Source organism: Argiope bruennichi, chromosome 10 (assembly GCF_947563725.1).
Source record: "Argiope bruennichi chromosome 10, qqArgBrue1.1, whole genome shotgun sequence".
Classification (NCBI taxonomy): Eukaryota; Metazoa; Arthropoda; class Arachnida; order Araneae; family Araneidae; genus Argiope; species Argiope bruennichi.
The window spans coordinates 35,509,278-35,519,232 of NC_079160.1; the positions used below are offsets into that span (position 1 = coordinate 35,509,278).

The following is a 9,955-nucleotide window of genomic DNA, read 5'->3' on the forward strand; positions in this document are numbered from 1 at the left end:
TACGTATGTGGATGTCATTTGTAAAAAGTTTATTTTTGCTTCAGGGGCGAAGGTGCTAACGTAGCCATCATAGCTCAGTGGTTAGAGCACTGGTCTCGTAAACCAGGGTCGTGAGTTCAATCCTCACTAGTGGCTAGAGTATAGCGTATTTTTTCACTTTTTCGTGTGTGGATGTCATTTGTAAAAAAATTATCTTTGCTTCAGGGGCGAAGGTGCTAACGTAGCCATTATAGCTTAGTGGTTAGAGAACTGGTCTCGTAAACCAGGGGTCGTGAGTTCAATCCTCACTGGTGGCTAGAGCATAGCGTATTTTTTCACTTTTACGTGTGTGGATGTCATTTGTAAAAAGTTTATCTTTGCTTCAGGACGAAGGTGCTAACGTAGCCACTATAACTGAGGTGGTTAGAGCACTGGTCTCGTAAGCCAGTGGTCTGGGTTCAATCCTCACTAGTGGTTAGAGCATAGCGTATTTTTTCACTTTTACGTGTGTGGATGTCATTTGTAAAAGGTTTATCTTTGCTTCAGGGCGAAGGTGCTAACGTAGCCACTATAAGTCAGTGGTTAGAGCACTGGTCTCGTAAACCAGGGGTCGTGAGTTCAATCCTCACTGGTGGCTAGAGCATAGCGTATTTTTTCACTTTTACGTGTGTGGATGTCATTTGTAAAAAGTTTATCTTTGCTTCAGGGGCGAAGGTGCTAACGTAGCCATCATAGCTGAGTGGTTAGAGCACTGTTCTCGTAAACCAGGGGTCGTGAGTTCAATCCACACTGGCGGCTAGAGCATAGCGTATTTTTTCACTTTTACGTGTGTGGATGTCATTTGTAAAAAGTTTATCTTTGCTTCAGGGCGAAAGTGCCAACGTAGCCACTATAGCTCAGTGGTTAGAGCACTGGTCTTGTAAACCAGGGGTCGTGAGTTCAATTCTCACTAGTGGTTAGAGCATAGCGTATTTTTTCACTTTTACGTGGTTGGATGTCATTTGTAAAAAGTTTATCTTTGCTTCAGGGCGAAGGTTCTAACGTAGCCAATATAGCTCAGTGGTTAGAGCACCGATCTTGTAAACCAGCGGTCGTGAGTTCAATCCTCAATGGTGGCTAGAGCATAGCGTATTTTTTCACTTTTACGTGTGTGGATGTCATTTGTAAAAAGTTTATCTTTGCTTCAGTGGCGAAGGTGCTAACGTAGCCACTATAGCTCAGTGGTTAGAGCACTGGTCTCGTAAACCAGGGGTCGTGAGTTCAATCCTCACTGGTGGCTAGAACATAGCGTATAATTTCACTTTTACGTGTGTGGATGTCAATTGTAAAAAGTTTATCTTTGCTCCAGGGGTGAAGGTGCTAACCTGGCCATCATAGCTCAGTGGTTAGAGAACTGGTCTCGTAAACCAGGGGTCGTGAGTTCAATCCTCACTGGTGGCTAGAACATAGCGTATTTTTTTCACTTTTACGTGTGTGGATGTCATTTGTAAAAAGTTTATCTTTGCTTCAGGGCGAAGGTGCTAACGTAGCTACTATAGCTCAGTGGTTAGAGCACTGATCTCGTAAGCCAGGGGTCGTGAGTTCAATCCTCACTGGTGGCTAGAGCATAGCGTATTTTTTCACTTTTACGTGTGTGGATATCATTTGTAAAACGTTTATCTTTGCTTCAGGGCGAAGGTGCTAACGTAGCCACTATAGCTCAGTGGTTCGAGCACTGGTTTTGTAAACAAGGGGTTGTGAGTTCAATTCTCACCAGTGGCTAGAGCATAGCGTATTTTTTCACTTTTACGTGGTTGGATGTCATTTGTAAAAAGTTTATCTTTTCTTCAGGGCGAAGGTTCTAACGTAGCCAATATAGCTCAGTGGTTAGATCACCGGTCTTGTAAACCAGCGGTCGTGAGTTCAATCCTCAATGGTGGCTAGAGCATAGCGTATTTTTTCACTTTTACGTGTGTGAATGTCATTTGTAAAAAGTTTATCTTTGCTTCAGTGGCGAAGGTGCTAACGTAGCCACTATAGCTCAGTGGTTAGAGCACTGGTCTCGTAAACCAGGGGTCGTGAGTTCAATCCTCACTGGTGGCTAGAGCATAGCGTATAATTTCACTTTTACGTGTGTGGATGTCATTTGTAAAAAGTTTATCTTTGCTCCAGGGGTGAAGGTGCTAACGTAGCCATCATAGCTCAGTGCTTAGAGAACTGGTCTCGTAAACCAGGGGTCGTGAGTTCAATCCTCACTGGTGGCTACAGCATAGCGTATTTTTTCACTTTTACGTGTGTGGATGTCATTTGTAAAAAGTTTATCTTTGCTTCAGGGGCGAAGGTGCTAACGTAGCCACTATAGCTCAGTGGTTAGAGCACTGATCTCGTAAACCAGGGGTCGTGAGTTCAATCCTCACTGGTGGCTAGAACATAGCGTATTTTTTTCACTTTTACGTGTGTGGATGTCATTTGTAAAAAGTTTATCTTTGCTTCAGGGGCGAAGGTGCTAACGTAGCCATCATAGCTCAGTGGTTAGAGCACAGGTTTTGTAAACCAGGGGTCGTGAGTTCAATCCTCACTGGTGGCTAGAGCATAGCGTTTTTTTTCACTTTTACGTGTGTGGATGTCATTTGTAAAAAGTTTATCTTTGCTTCAGGGGCGAAGGTGCTAACGTAGCCATCATAGCTGAGTGGTTAGAGCACTGTTCTCGTAAACCAGGGGTCGTGAGTTCAATCCACACTGGTGGCTAGAGCATAGCGTATTTTTTCACTTTTACGTGTGTGGATTTCATTTGTTAAAAGTTTATCTTTGCTTCAGGGCGAAGGTACTAACGTAGCCACTATAGCTCAGTGGTTAGAGCACTGGTCTCGTAAACCAGGGGTCGTAAGTTCAATCCTCACTGGTGGCTAGAGCATAGCGTATTTTTTCACTTTTACGTGTGTGTATGTCATTTGTAAAAAGTTTATCTTTGCTTCAGGGTGAAAGTGCTAACGTAGCCACTATAGCTCACTGGTTAGAGCACTGGTCTTGTAAACAAGGGGTCGTAAATTCAATAATCACTAGTGGCTAGAGCATAGCGTATTTTTTCACTTTTTCGTGTGTGGAATTCATTTGTAAAAAGTTTATCTTTGCTTCAGGGGCGAAGGTGCCAACGTAGCCACTATAGCTCAGTGGTTAGAGCGCTGGTCTTGTAAACCAGGGGTCGTGAGTTCAATTCTCACTAGTGGGTAGAGCATAGCGTATTTTTTCACTTTTACGTGTGTGGATGTCATTTCTAAAAAGTTTATCTTTGCTTCAGGGCGAAGGTTCTAACTTAGCCAATATAGCTCAGTGGTTAGAGCACCGGTCTTGTAAACCAGCCACTATAGCTCAGTGGTTAGAGCACTGGTCTTGTAAACCAGGGGTCGTGAGTTCAATTCTCACTAGTGGTTAGAGCATAGCGTATTTTTTCACTTTTACGTGGTTGGATGTCATTTGTAAAAAGTTTATCTTTGCTTCAGGGCGAAGGTTCTAACGTAGCCAATATAGCTCAGTGGTTAGAGCACCGATCTTGTAAACCAGCGGTCGTGAGTTCAATCCTCAATGGTGGCTAGAGCATAGCGTATTTTTTCACTTTTACGTGTGTGGATGTCATTTGTAAAAAGTTTATCTTTGCTTCAGTGGCGAAGGTGCTAACGTAGCCACTATAGCTCAGTGGTTAGAGCACTGGTCTCGTAAACCAGGGGTCGTGAGTTCAATCCTCACTGGTGGCTAGAACATAGCGTATAATTTCACTTTTACGTGTGTGGATGTCAATTGTAAAAAGTTTATCTTTGCTCCAGGGGTGAAGGTGCTAACCTGGCCATCATAGCTCAGTGGTTAGAGAACTGGTCTCGTAAACCAGGGGTCGTGAGTTCAATCCTCACTGGTGGCTACAGCATAGCGTATTTTTTCACTTTTACGTGTGTGGATGTCATTTGTAAAAAGTTTATCTTTGCTTCAGGGCGAAGGTGCTAACGTAGCTACTATAGCTCAGTGGTTAGAGCACTGATCTCGTAAGCCAGGGGTCGTGAGTTCAATCCTCACTGGTGGCTAGAGCATAGCGTATTTTTTCACTTTTACGTGTGTGGATATCATTTGTAAAACGTTTATCTTTGCTTCAGGGCGAAGGTGCTAACGTAGCCACTATAGCTCAGTGGTTCGAGCACTGGTTTTGTAAACAAGGGGTTGTGAGTTCAATTCTCACCAGTGGCTAGAGCATAGCGTATTTTTTCACTTTTACGTGGTTGGATGTCATTTGTAAAAAGTTTATCTTTTCTTCAGGGCGAAGGTTCTAACGTAGCCAATATAGCTCAGTGGTTAGATCACCGGTCTTGTAAACCAGCGGTCGTGAGTTCAATCCTCAATGGTGGCTAGAGCATAGCGTATTTTTTCACTTTTACGTGTGTGAATGTCATTTGTAAAAAGTTTATCTTTGCTTCAGTGGCGAAGGTGCTAACGTAGCCACTATAGCTCAGTGGTTAGAGCACTGGTCTCGTAAACCAGGGGTCGTGAGTTCAATCCTCACTGGTGGCTAGAGCATAGCGTATAATTTCACTTTTACGTGTGTGGATGTCATTTGTAAAAAGTTTATCTTTGCTCCAGGGGTGAAGGTGCTAACGTAGCCATCATAGCTCAGTGCTTAGAGAACTGGTCTCGTAAACCAGGGGTCGTGAGTTCATTCCTCACTGGTGGCTACAGTATAGCGTATTTTTTCACTTTTACGTGTGTGGATGTCATTTGTAAAAAGTTTATCTTTGCTTCAGGGCGAAGGTGCTAACGTAGCCACTATAGCTCAGTGGTTAGAGCACTGATCTCGTAAACCAGGGGTCGTGAGTTCAATCCTCACTGGTGGCTAGAGCATAGCGTATTTTTTCACTTTTACGTGTGTGGATGTCATTTGTAAAAAGTTTATCTTTGCTTCAGGGGCGAAGGTGCTAACGTAGCCACTATAGCTCAGTGGTTAGAGCACTGATCTCGTAAACCAGGGGTCGTGAGTTCAATCCTCACTGGTGGCTAGAACATAGCGTATTTTTTTCACTTTTACGTGTGTGGATGTCATTTGTAAAAAGTTTATCTTTGCTTCAGGGGCGAAGGTGCTAACGTAGCCATCATAGCTCAGTGGTTAGAGCACAGGTTTTGTAAACCAGGGGTCGTGAGTTCAATCCTCACTGGTGGCTAGAGCATAGCGTATTTTTTCACTTTTACGTGTGTGGATGTCATTTGTAAAAAGTTTATCTTTGCTTCAGGGGCGAAGGTGCTAACGTAGCCATCATAGCTGAGTGGTTAGAGCACTGTTCTCGTAAACCAGGGGTCGTGAGTTCAATCCACACTGGTGGCTAGAACATAGCGTATAATTTCACTTTTACGTGTGTGGATGTCAATTGTAAAAAGTTTATCTTTGCTCCAGGGGTGAAGGTGCTAACCTGGCCATCATAGCTCAGTGGTTAGAGAACTGGTCTCGTAAACCAGGGGTCGTGAGTTCAATCCTCACTGGTGGCTACAGCATAGCGTATTTTTTCACTTTTACGTGTGTGGATGTCATTTGTAAAAAGTTTATCTTTGCTTCAGGGGCGAAGGTGCTAACGTAGCCACTATAGCTCAGTGGTTAGAGCACTGATCTCGTAAACCAGGGGTCGTGAGTTCAATCCTCACTGGTGGCTAGAACATAGCGTATTTTTTTCACTTTTACGTGTGTGGATGTCATTTGTAAAAAGTTTATCTTTGCTTCAGGGGCGAAGGTGCTAACGTAGCCATCATAGCTGAGTGGTTAGAGCACTGTTCTCGTAAACCAGGGGTCGTGAGTTCAATCCACACTGGTGGCTAGAGCATAGCGTATTTTTTCACTTTTACGTGTGTGGATTTCATTTGTTAAAAGTTTATCTTTGCTTCAGGGCGAAGGTACTAACGTAGCCACTATAGCTCAGTGGTTAGAGCACTGGTCTCGTAAACCAGGGGTCGTAAGTTCAATCCTCACTGGTGGCTAGAGCATAGCGTATTTTTTCACTTTTACGTGTGTGTATGTCATTTGTAAAAAGTTTATCTTTGCTTCAGGGTGAAAGTGCTAACGTAGCCACTATAGCTCACTGGTTAGAGCACTGGTCTTGTAAACAAGGGGTCGTAAATTCAATAATCACTAGTGGCTAGAGCATAGCGTATTTTTTCACTTTTTCGTGTGTGGAATTTATTTGTAAAAAGTTTATCTTTGCTTCAGGGGCGAAGGTGCCAACGTAGCCACTATAGCTCAGTGGTTAGAGCGCTGGTCTTGTAAACCAGGGGTCGTGAGTTCAATTCTCACTAGTGGGTAGAGCATAGCGTATTTTTTCACTTTTACGTGTGTGGATGTCATTTCTAAAAAGTTTATCTTTGCTTCAGGGCGAAGGTTCTAACTTAGCCAATATAGCTCAGTGGTTAGAGCACCGGTCTTGTAAACCAGCCACTATAGCTCAGTGGTTAGAGCACTGGTCTTGTAAACCAGGGGTCGTGAGTTCAATTCTCACTAGTGGTTAGAGCATAGCGTATTTTTTCACTTTTACGTGGTTGGATGTCATTTGTAAAAAGTTTATCTTTGGTTCAGTGCGAAGGTTCTAACGTAGCCAATATAGCTCAGTGGTTAGAGCACCGATCTTGTAAACCAGCGGTCGTGAGTTCAATCCTCAATGGTGGCTAGAGCATAGCGTATTTTTTCACTTTTACGTGTGTGGATGTCATTTGTAAAAAGTTTATCTTTGCTTCAGTGGCGAAGGTGCTAACGTAGCCACTATAGCTCAGTGGTTAGAGCACTGGTCTCGTAAACCAGGGGTCGTGAGTTCAATCCTCACTGGTGGCTAGAACATAGCGTATAATTTCACTTTTACGTGTGTGGATGTCAATTGTAAAAAGTTTATCTTTGCTCCAGGGGTGAAGGTGCTAACCTGGCCATCATAGCTCAGTGGTTAGAGAACTGGTCTCGTAAACCAGGGGTCGTGAGTTCAATCCTCACTGGTGGCTACAGCATAGCGTATTTTTTCACTTTTACGTGTGTGGATGTCATTTGTAAAAAGTTTATCTTTGCTTCAGGGCGAAGGTGCTAACGTAGCTACTATAGCTCAGTGGTTAGAGCACTGATCTCGTAAGCCAGGGGTCGTGAGTTCAATCCTCACTGGTGGCTAGAGCATAGCGTATTTTTTCACTTTTACGTGTGTGGATATCATTTGTAAAACGTTTATCTTTGCTTCAGGGCGAAGGTGCTAACGTAGCCACTATAGCTCAGTGGTTCGAGCACTGGTTTTGTAAACAAGGGGTTGTGAGTTCAATTCTCACCAGTGGCTAGAGCATAGCCTATTTTTTCACTTTTACGTGGTTGGATGTCATTTGTAAAAAGTTTATCTTTTCTTCAGGGCGAAGGTTCTAACGTAGCCAATATAGCTCAGTGGTTAGATCACCGGTCTTGTAAACCAGCGGTCGTGAGTTCAATCCTCAATGGTGGCTAGAGCATAGCGTATTTTTTCACTTTTACGTGTGTGAATGTCATTTGTAAAAAGTTTATCTTTGCTTCAGTGGCGAAGGTGCTAACGTAGCCACTATAGCTCAGTGGTTAGAGCACTGGTCTCGTAAACCAGGGGTCGTGAGTTCAATCCTCACTGGTGGCTAGAGCATAGCGTATAATTTCACTTTTACGTGTGTGGATGTCATTTGTAAAAAGTTTATCTTTGCTCCAGGGGTGAAGGTGCTAACGTAGCCATCATAGCTCAGTGCTTAGAGAACTGGTCTCGTAAACCAGGGGTCATGAGTTCATTCCTCACTGGTGGCTACAGCATAGCGTATTTTTTCACTTTTACGTGTGTGGATGTCATTTGTAAAAAGTTTATCTTTGCTTCAGGGCGAAGGTGCTAACGTAGCCACTATAGCTCAGTGGTTAGAGCACTGATCTCGTAAACCAGGGGTCGTGAGTTCAATCCTCACTGGTGGCTAGAGCATAGCGTATTTTTTCACTTTTACGTGTGTGGATGTCATTTGTAAAAAGTTTATCTTTGCTTCAGGGGCGAAGGTGCTAACGTAGCCACTATAGCTCAGTGGTTAGAGCACTGATCTCGTAAACCAGGGGTCGTGAGTTCAATCCTCACTGGTGGCTAGAACATAGCGTATTTTTTTCACTTTTACGTGTGTGGATGTCATTTGTAAAAAGTTTATCTTTGCTTCAGGGGCGAAGGTGCTAACGTAGCCATCATAGCTCAGTGGTTAGAGCACAGGTTTTGTAAACCAGGGGTCGTGAGTTCAATCCTCACAGGTGGCTAGAGCATAGCGTATTTTTTCACTTTTACGTGTGTGGATGTCATTTGTAAAAAGTTTATCTTTGCTTCAGGGGCGAAGGTGCTAACGTAGCCATCATAGCTGAGTGGTTAGAGCATTGTTCTCGTAAACCAGGGGTAGTGAGTTCAATCCACACTGGTGGCTAGAGCATAGCGTATTTTTTCACTTTTACGTGTGTGGATTTCATTTGTTAAAAGTTTATCTTTGCTTCAGGGCGAAGGTACTAACGTAGCCACTATAGCTCAGTGGTTAGAGCACTGGTCTCGTAAACCAGGGGTCGTAAGTTCAATCCTCACTGGTGGCTAGAGCATAGCGTATTTTTTCACTTTTACGTGTGTGTATGTCATTTGTAAAAAGTTTATCTTTGCTTCAGGGTGAAAGTGCTAACGTAGCCACTATAGCTCACTGGTTAGAGCACTGGTCTTGTAAACAAGGGGTCGTAAATTCAATAATCACTAGTGGCTAGAGCATAGCGTATTTTTTCACTTTTTCGTGTGTGGAATTCATTTGTAAAAAGTTTATCTTTGCTTCAGGGGCGAAGGTGCCAACGTAGCCACTATAGCTCAGTGGTTAGAGCGCTGGTCTTGTAAACCAGGGGTCGTGAGTTCAATTCTCACTAGTGGGTAGAGCATAGCGTATTTTTTCACTTTTACGTGTGTGGATGTCATTTCTAAAAAGTTTATCTTTGCTTCAGGGCGAAGGTTCTAACTTAGCCAATATAGCTCAGTGGTTAGAGCACCGGTCTTGTAAACCAGGGGTCGTGAGTTCAATCCTCAATGGTGGCTAGAGCATAGCGTATTTTTTCACTTTTACGTGTGTGGATGTCATTTGTAAAAAGTTTATCTTTGCTTCAGGGCAAAGGTGCCAACGTAGCCACTATAGCTCATTGGTTAGAGCACTGGTCTTGTACACCCGGGGTCGTGAGTTCAACCCTCAATGGTGGCTAGAGCATGGCGAATTTTTTCACTTTTACGTGTGTGGATGTCATTTGTAAAAAGTTTATCTTTGCTTCAGGGTGAAAGTGCTAACGTAGCCACTATAGCTCACTGGTTAGAGCACTGGTCTTGTAAACCAGGGGTCGTAAATTCAATAATCACTAGTGGCTAGAGCATAGCGTATTTTTTCACTTTTTCGTGTGTGGAATTCATTTGTAAAAAGTTTATCTTTGCTTCAGGGGCGAAGGTGCCAACGTAGCCACTATAGCTCAGTGGTTAGAGCACTGGTCTCGTAAACCAGGGGTCGTGAGTTCAATTCTCACTAGTGGCTAGAGCATAGCGTATTTTTTCACTTTTACGTGTGTGGATGTCATTTGTAAAAAGTTTATCTTTGCTTCAGGGCGAAGGTTCTAACGTAGCCAATATAGCTCAGTGGTTAGAGCACCGGTCTTGTAAACCAGGGGTCGTGAGCTCAATCCTCACTACTGGCTAGAGCATAGCGTATTTTTTCACTTTTACGTGTGTGGATGTTATTTGTAAAAATTTTATCTTTGCTTCAGGGGCGAAGACGCTAACGTAGCCACTACAGCTCAGTGGTTAGAGCACTGGTCTTGTAAACCAGGTGTCGTGAGTTCAGTCCTCACTTATGGCTAGAGCATAGCGTATTTTTTCCCTTTTACGTGTGTGGATGTCATTGTAAAAAGTTTATCTTTGCTTCAGGGCGAAGGTGCTACCGTAGCCACTATAGCTCA

The 9,955-nt window shown here is 43.4% G+C and overlaps 41 non-coding genes across 41 annotated transcripts; all 41 read left to right on the forward strand.

Moving 5' to 3' along the window:
• The first annotated feature begins 63 nt into the window (after window positions 1-63).
• On the forward strand, window positions 64-135 carry Trnat-cgu (transfer RNA threonine (anticodon CGU)). The gene has a single exon. It is a non-coding gene; the product is annotated as a tRNA-Thr (tRNA).
• An 88-nt stretch (window positions 136-223) lies between these two features.
• Window positions 224-296, forward strand: Trnat-cgu (transfer RNA threonine (anticodon CGU)). The gene has a single exon. It is a non-coding gene; the product is annotated as a tRNA-Thr (tRNA).
• A 247-nt stretch (window positions 297-543) lies between these two features.
• Window positions 544-616, forward strand: Trnat-cgu (transfer RNA threonine (anticodon CGU)). The gene has a single exon. It is a non-coding gene; the product is annotated as a tRNA-Thr (tRNA).
• A 248-nt stretch (window positions 617-864) lies between these two features.
• Window positions 865-937, forward strand: Trnat-ugu (transfer RNA threonine (anticodon UGU)). Its single transcript has one exon. It is a non-coding gene; the product is annotated as a tRNA-Thr (tRNA).
• A 248-nt stretch (window positions 938-1,185) lies between these two features.
• Window positions 1,186-1,258, forward strand: Trnat-cgu (transfer RNA threonine (anticodon CGU)). The gene has a single exon. It is a non-coding gene; the product is annotated as a tRNA-Thr (tRNA).
• Window positions 1,259-1,346: 88 nt separating this feature from the next.
• Window positions 1,347-1,419, forward strand: Trnat-cgu (transfer RNA threonine (anticodon CGU)). Its single transcript has one exon. It is a non-coding gene; the product is annotated as a tRNA-Thr (tRNA).
• An 88-nt stretch (window positions 1,420-1,507) lies between these two features.
• On the forward strand, window positions 1,508-1,580 carry Trnat-cgu (transfer RNA threonine (anticodon CGU)). Its single transcript has one exon. It is a non-coding gene; the product is annotated as a tRNA-Thr (tRNA).
• Window positions 1,581-1,667: 87 nt separating this feature from the next.
• On the forward strand, window positions 1,668-1,740 carry Trnat-ugu (transfer RNA threonine (anticodon UGU)). The gene has a single exon. It is a non-coding gene; the product is annotated as a tRNA-Thr (tRNA).
• A 248-nt stretch (window positions 1,741-1,988) lies between these two features.
• Trnat-cgu (transfer RNA threonine (anticodon CGU)) lies at window positions 1,989-2,061 on the forward strand. The gene has a single exon. It is a non-coding gene; the product is annotated as a tRNA-Thr (tRNA).
• Window positions 2,062-2,149: 88 nt separating this feature from the next.
• Window positions 2,150-2,222, forward strand: Trnat-cgu (transfer RNA threonine (anticodon CGU)). Its single transcript has one exon. It is a non-coding gene; the product is annotated as a tRNA-Thr (tRNA).
• An 88-nt stretch (window positions 2,223-2,310) lies between these two features.
• Trnat-cgu (transfer RNA threonine (anticodon CGU)) lies at window positions 2,311-2,383 on the forward strand. Its single transcript has one exon. It is a non-coding gene; the product is annotated as a tRNA-Thr (tRNA).
• Window positions 2,384-2,472: 89 nt separating this feature from the next.
• Trnat-ugu (transfer RNA threonine (anticodon UGU)) lies at window positions 2,473-2,545 on the forward strand. The gene has a single exon. It is a non-coding gene; the product is annotated as a tRNA-Thr (tRNA).
• Window positions 2,546-2,793: 248 nt separating this feature from the next.
• On the forward strand, window positions 2,794-2,866 carry Trnat-cgu (transfer RNA threonine (anticodon CGU)). Its single transcript has one exon. It is a non-coding gene; the product is annotated as a tRNA-Thr (tRNA).
• A 248-nt stretch (window positions 2,867-3,114) lies between these two features.
• Trnat-ugu (transfer RNA threonine (anticodon UGU)) lies at window positions 3,115-3,188 on the forward strand. Its single transcript has one exon. It is a non-coding gene; the product is annotated as a tRNA-Thr (tRNA).
• Window positions 3,189-3,316: 128 nt separating this feature from the next.
• On the forward strand, window positions 3,317-3,389 carry Trnat-ugu (transfer RNA threonine (anticodon UGU)). The gene has a single exon. It is a non-coding gene; the product is annotated as a tRNA-Thr (tRNA).
• Window positions 3,390-3,637: 248 nt separating this feature from the next.
• On the forward strand, window positions 3,638-3,710 carry Trnat-cgu (transfer RNA threonine (anticodon CGU)). Its single transcript has one exon. It is a non-coding gene; the product is annotated as a tRNA-Thr (tRNA).
• Window positions 3,711-3,798: 88 nt separating this feature from the next.
• On the forward strand, window positions 3,799-3,871 carry Trnat-cgu (transfer RNA threonine (anticodon CGU)). Its single transcript has one exon. It is a non-coding gene; the product is annotated as a tRNA-Thr (tRNA).
• Window positions 3,872-3,958: 87 nt separating this feature from the next.
• On the forward strand, window positions 3,959-4,031 carry Trnat-cgu (transfer RNA threonine (anticodon CGU)). The gene has a single exon. It is a non-coding gene; the product is annotated as a tRNA-Thr (tRNA).
• Window positions 4,032-4,118: 87 nt separating this feature from the next.
• Window positions 4,119-4,191, forward strand: Trnat-ugu (transfer RNA threonine (anticodon UGU)). Its single transcript has one exon. It is a non-coding gene; the product is annotated as a tRNA-Thr (tRNA).
• Window positions 4,192-4,439: 248 nt separating this feature from the next.
• Window positions 4,440-4,512, forward strand: Trnat-cgu (transfer RNA threonine (anticodon CGU)). Its single transcript has one exon. It is a non-coding gene; the product is annotated as a tRNA-Thr (tRNA).
• A 248-nt stretch (window positions 4,513-4,760) lies between these two features.
• Trnat-cgu (transfer RNA threonine (anticodon CGU)) lies at window positions 4,761-4,833 on the forward strand. Its single transcript has one exon. It is a non-coding gene; the product is annotated as a tRNA-Thr (tRNA).
• An 88-nt stretch (window positions 4,834-4,921) lies between these two features.
• Trnat-cgu (transfer RNA threonine (anticodon CGU)) lies at window positions 4,922-4,994 on the forward strand. Its single transcript has one exon. It is a non-coding gene; the product is annotated as a tRNA-Thr (tRNA).
• An 89-nt stretch (window positions 4,995-5,083) lies between these two features.
• On the forward strand, window positions 5,084-5,156 carry Trnat-ugu (transfer RNA threonine (anticodon UGU)). The gene has a single exon. It is a non-coding gene; the product is annotated as a tRNA-Thr (tRNA).
• Window positions 5,157-5,405: 249 nt separating this feature from the next.
• Window positions 5,406-5,478, forward strand: Trnat-cgu (transfer RNA threonine (anticodon CGU)). The gene has a single exon. It is a non-coding gene; the product is annotated as a tRNA-Thr (tRNA).
• An 88-nt stretch (window positions 5,479-5,566) lies between these two features.
• Trnat-cgu (transfer RNA threonine (anticodon CGU)) lies at window positions 5,567-5,639 on the forward strand. The gene has a single exon. It is a non-coding gene; the product is annotated as a tRNA-Thr (tRNA).
• A 249-nt stretch (window positions 5,640-5,888) lies between these two features.
• Trnat-cgu (transfer RNA threonine (anticodon CGU)) lies at window positions 5,889-5,961 on the forward strand. Its single transcript has one exon. It is a non-coding gene; the product is annotated as a tRNA-Thr (tRNA).
• Window positions 5,962-6,209: 248 nt separating this feature from the next.
• On the forward strand, window positions 6,210-6,283 carry Trnat-ugu (transfer RNA threonine (anticodon UGU)). The gene has a single exon. It is a non-coding gene; the product is annotated as a tRNA-Thr (tRNA).
• A 128-nt stretch (window positions 6,284-6,411) lies between these two features.
• Trnat-ugu (transfer RNA threonine (anticodon UGU)) lies at window positions 6,412-6,484 on the forward strand. Its single transcript has one exon. It is a non-coding gene; the product is annotated as a tRNA-Thr (tRNA).
• Window positions 6,485-6,732: 248 nt separating this feature from the next.
• Trnat-cgu (transfer RNA threonine (anticodon CGU)) lies at window positions 6,733-6,805 on the forward strand. Its single transcript has one exon. It is a non-coding gene; the product is annotated as a tRNA-Thr (tRNA).
• An 88-nt stretch (window positions 6,806-6,893) lies between these two features.
• Window positions 6,894-6,966, forward strand: Trnat-cgu (transfer RNA threonine (anticodon CGU)). The gene has a single exon. It is a non-coding gene; the product is annotated as a tRNA-Thr (tRNA).
• Window positions 6,967-7,053: 87 nt separating this feature from the next.
• Trnat-cgu (transfer RNA threonine (anticodon CGU)) lies at window positions 7,054-7,126 on the forward strand. The gene has a single exon. It is a non-coding gene; the product is annotated as a tRNA-Thr (tRNA).
• Window positions 7,127-7,213: 87 nt separating this feature from the next.
• Trnat-ugu (transfer RNA threonine (anticodon UGU)) lies at window positions 7,214-7,286 on the forward strand. Its single transcript has one exon. It is a non-coding gene; the product is annotated as a tRNA-Thr (tRNA).
• Window positions 7,287-7,534: 248 nt separating this feature from the next.
• On the forward strand, window positions 7,535-7,607 carry Trnat-cgu (transfer RNA threonine (anticodon CGU)). The gene has a single exon. It is a non-coding gene; the product is annotated as a tRNA-Thr (tRNA).
• Window positions 7,608-7,855: 248 nt separating this feature from the next.
• On the forward strand, window positions 7,856-7,928 carry Trnat-cgu (transfer RNA threonine (anticodon CGU)). The gene has a single exon. It is a non-coding gene; the product is annotated as a tRNA-Thr (tRNA).
• An 88-nt stretch (window positions 7,929-8,016) lies between these two features.
• On the forward strand, window positions 8,017-8,089 carry Trnat-cgu (transfer RNA threonine (anticodon CGU)). Its single transcript has one exon. It is a non-coding gene; the product is annotated as a tRNA-Thr (tRNA).
• An 89-nt stretch (window positions 8,090-8,178) lies between these two features.
• On the forward strand, window positions 8,179-8,251 carry Trnat-ugu (transfer RNA threonine (anticodon UGU)). The gene has a single exon. It is a non-coding gene; the product is annotated as a tRNA-Thr (tRNA).
• A 248-nt stretch (window positions 8,252-8,499) lies between these two features.
• Window positions 8,500-8,572, forward strand: Trnat-cgu (transfer RNA threonine (anticodon CGU)). Its single transcript has one exon. It is a non-coding gene; the product is annotated as a tRNA-Thr (tRNA).
• Window positions 8,573-8,820: 248 nt separating this feature from the next.
• On the forward strand, window positions 8,821-8,894 carry Trnat-ugu (transfer RNA threonine (anticodon UGU)). The gene has a single exon. It is a non-coding gene; the product is annotated as a tRNA-Thr (tRNA).
• Window positions 8,895-8,980: 86 nt separating this feature from the next.
• Window positions 8,981-9,053, forward strand: Trnat-ugu (transfer RNA threonine (anticodon UGU)). Its single transcript has one exon. It is a non-coding gene; the product is annotated as a tRNA-Thr (tRNA).
• A 408-nt stretch (window positions 9,054-9,461) lies between these two features.
• On the forward strand, window positions 9,462-9,534 carry Trnat-cgu (transfer RNA threonine (anticodon CGU)). The gene has a single exon. It is a non-coding gene; the product is annotated as a tRNA-Thr (tRNA).
• An 87-nt stretch (window positions 9,535-9,621) lies between these two features.
• Trnat-ugu (transfer RNA threonine (anticodon UGU)) lies at window positions 9,622-9,694 on the forward strand. The gene has a single exon. It is a non-coding gene; the product is annotated as a tRNA-Thr (tRNA).
• Window positions 9,695-9,955: the final 261 nt, after the last annotated feature.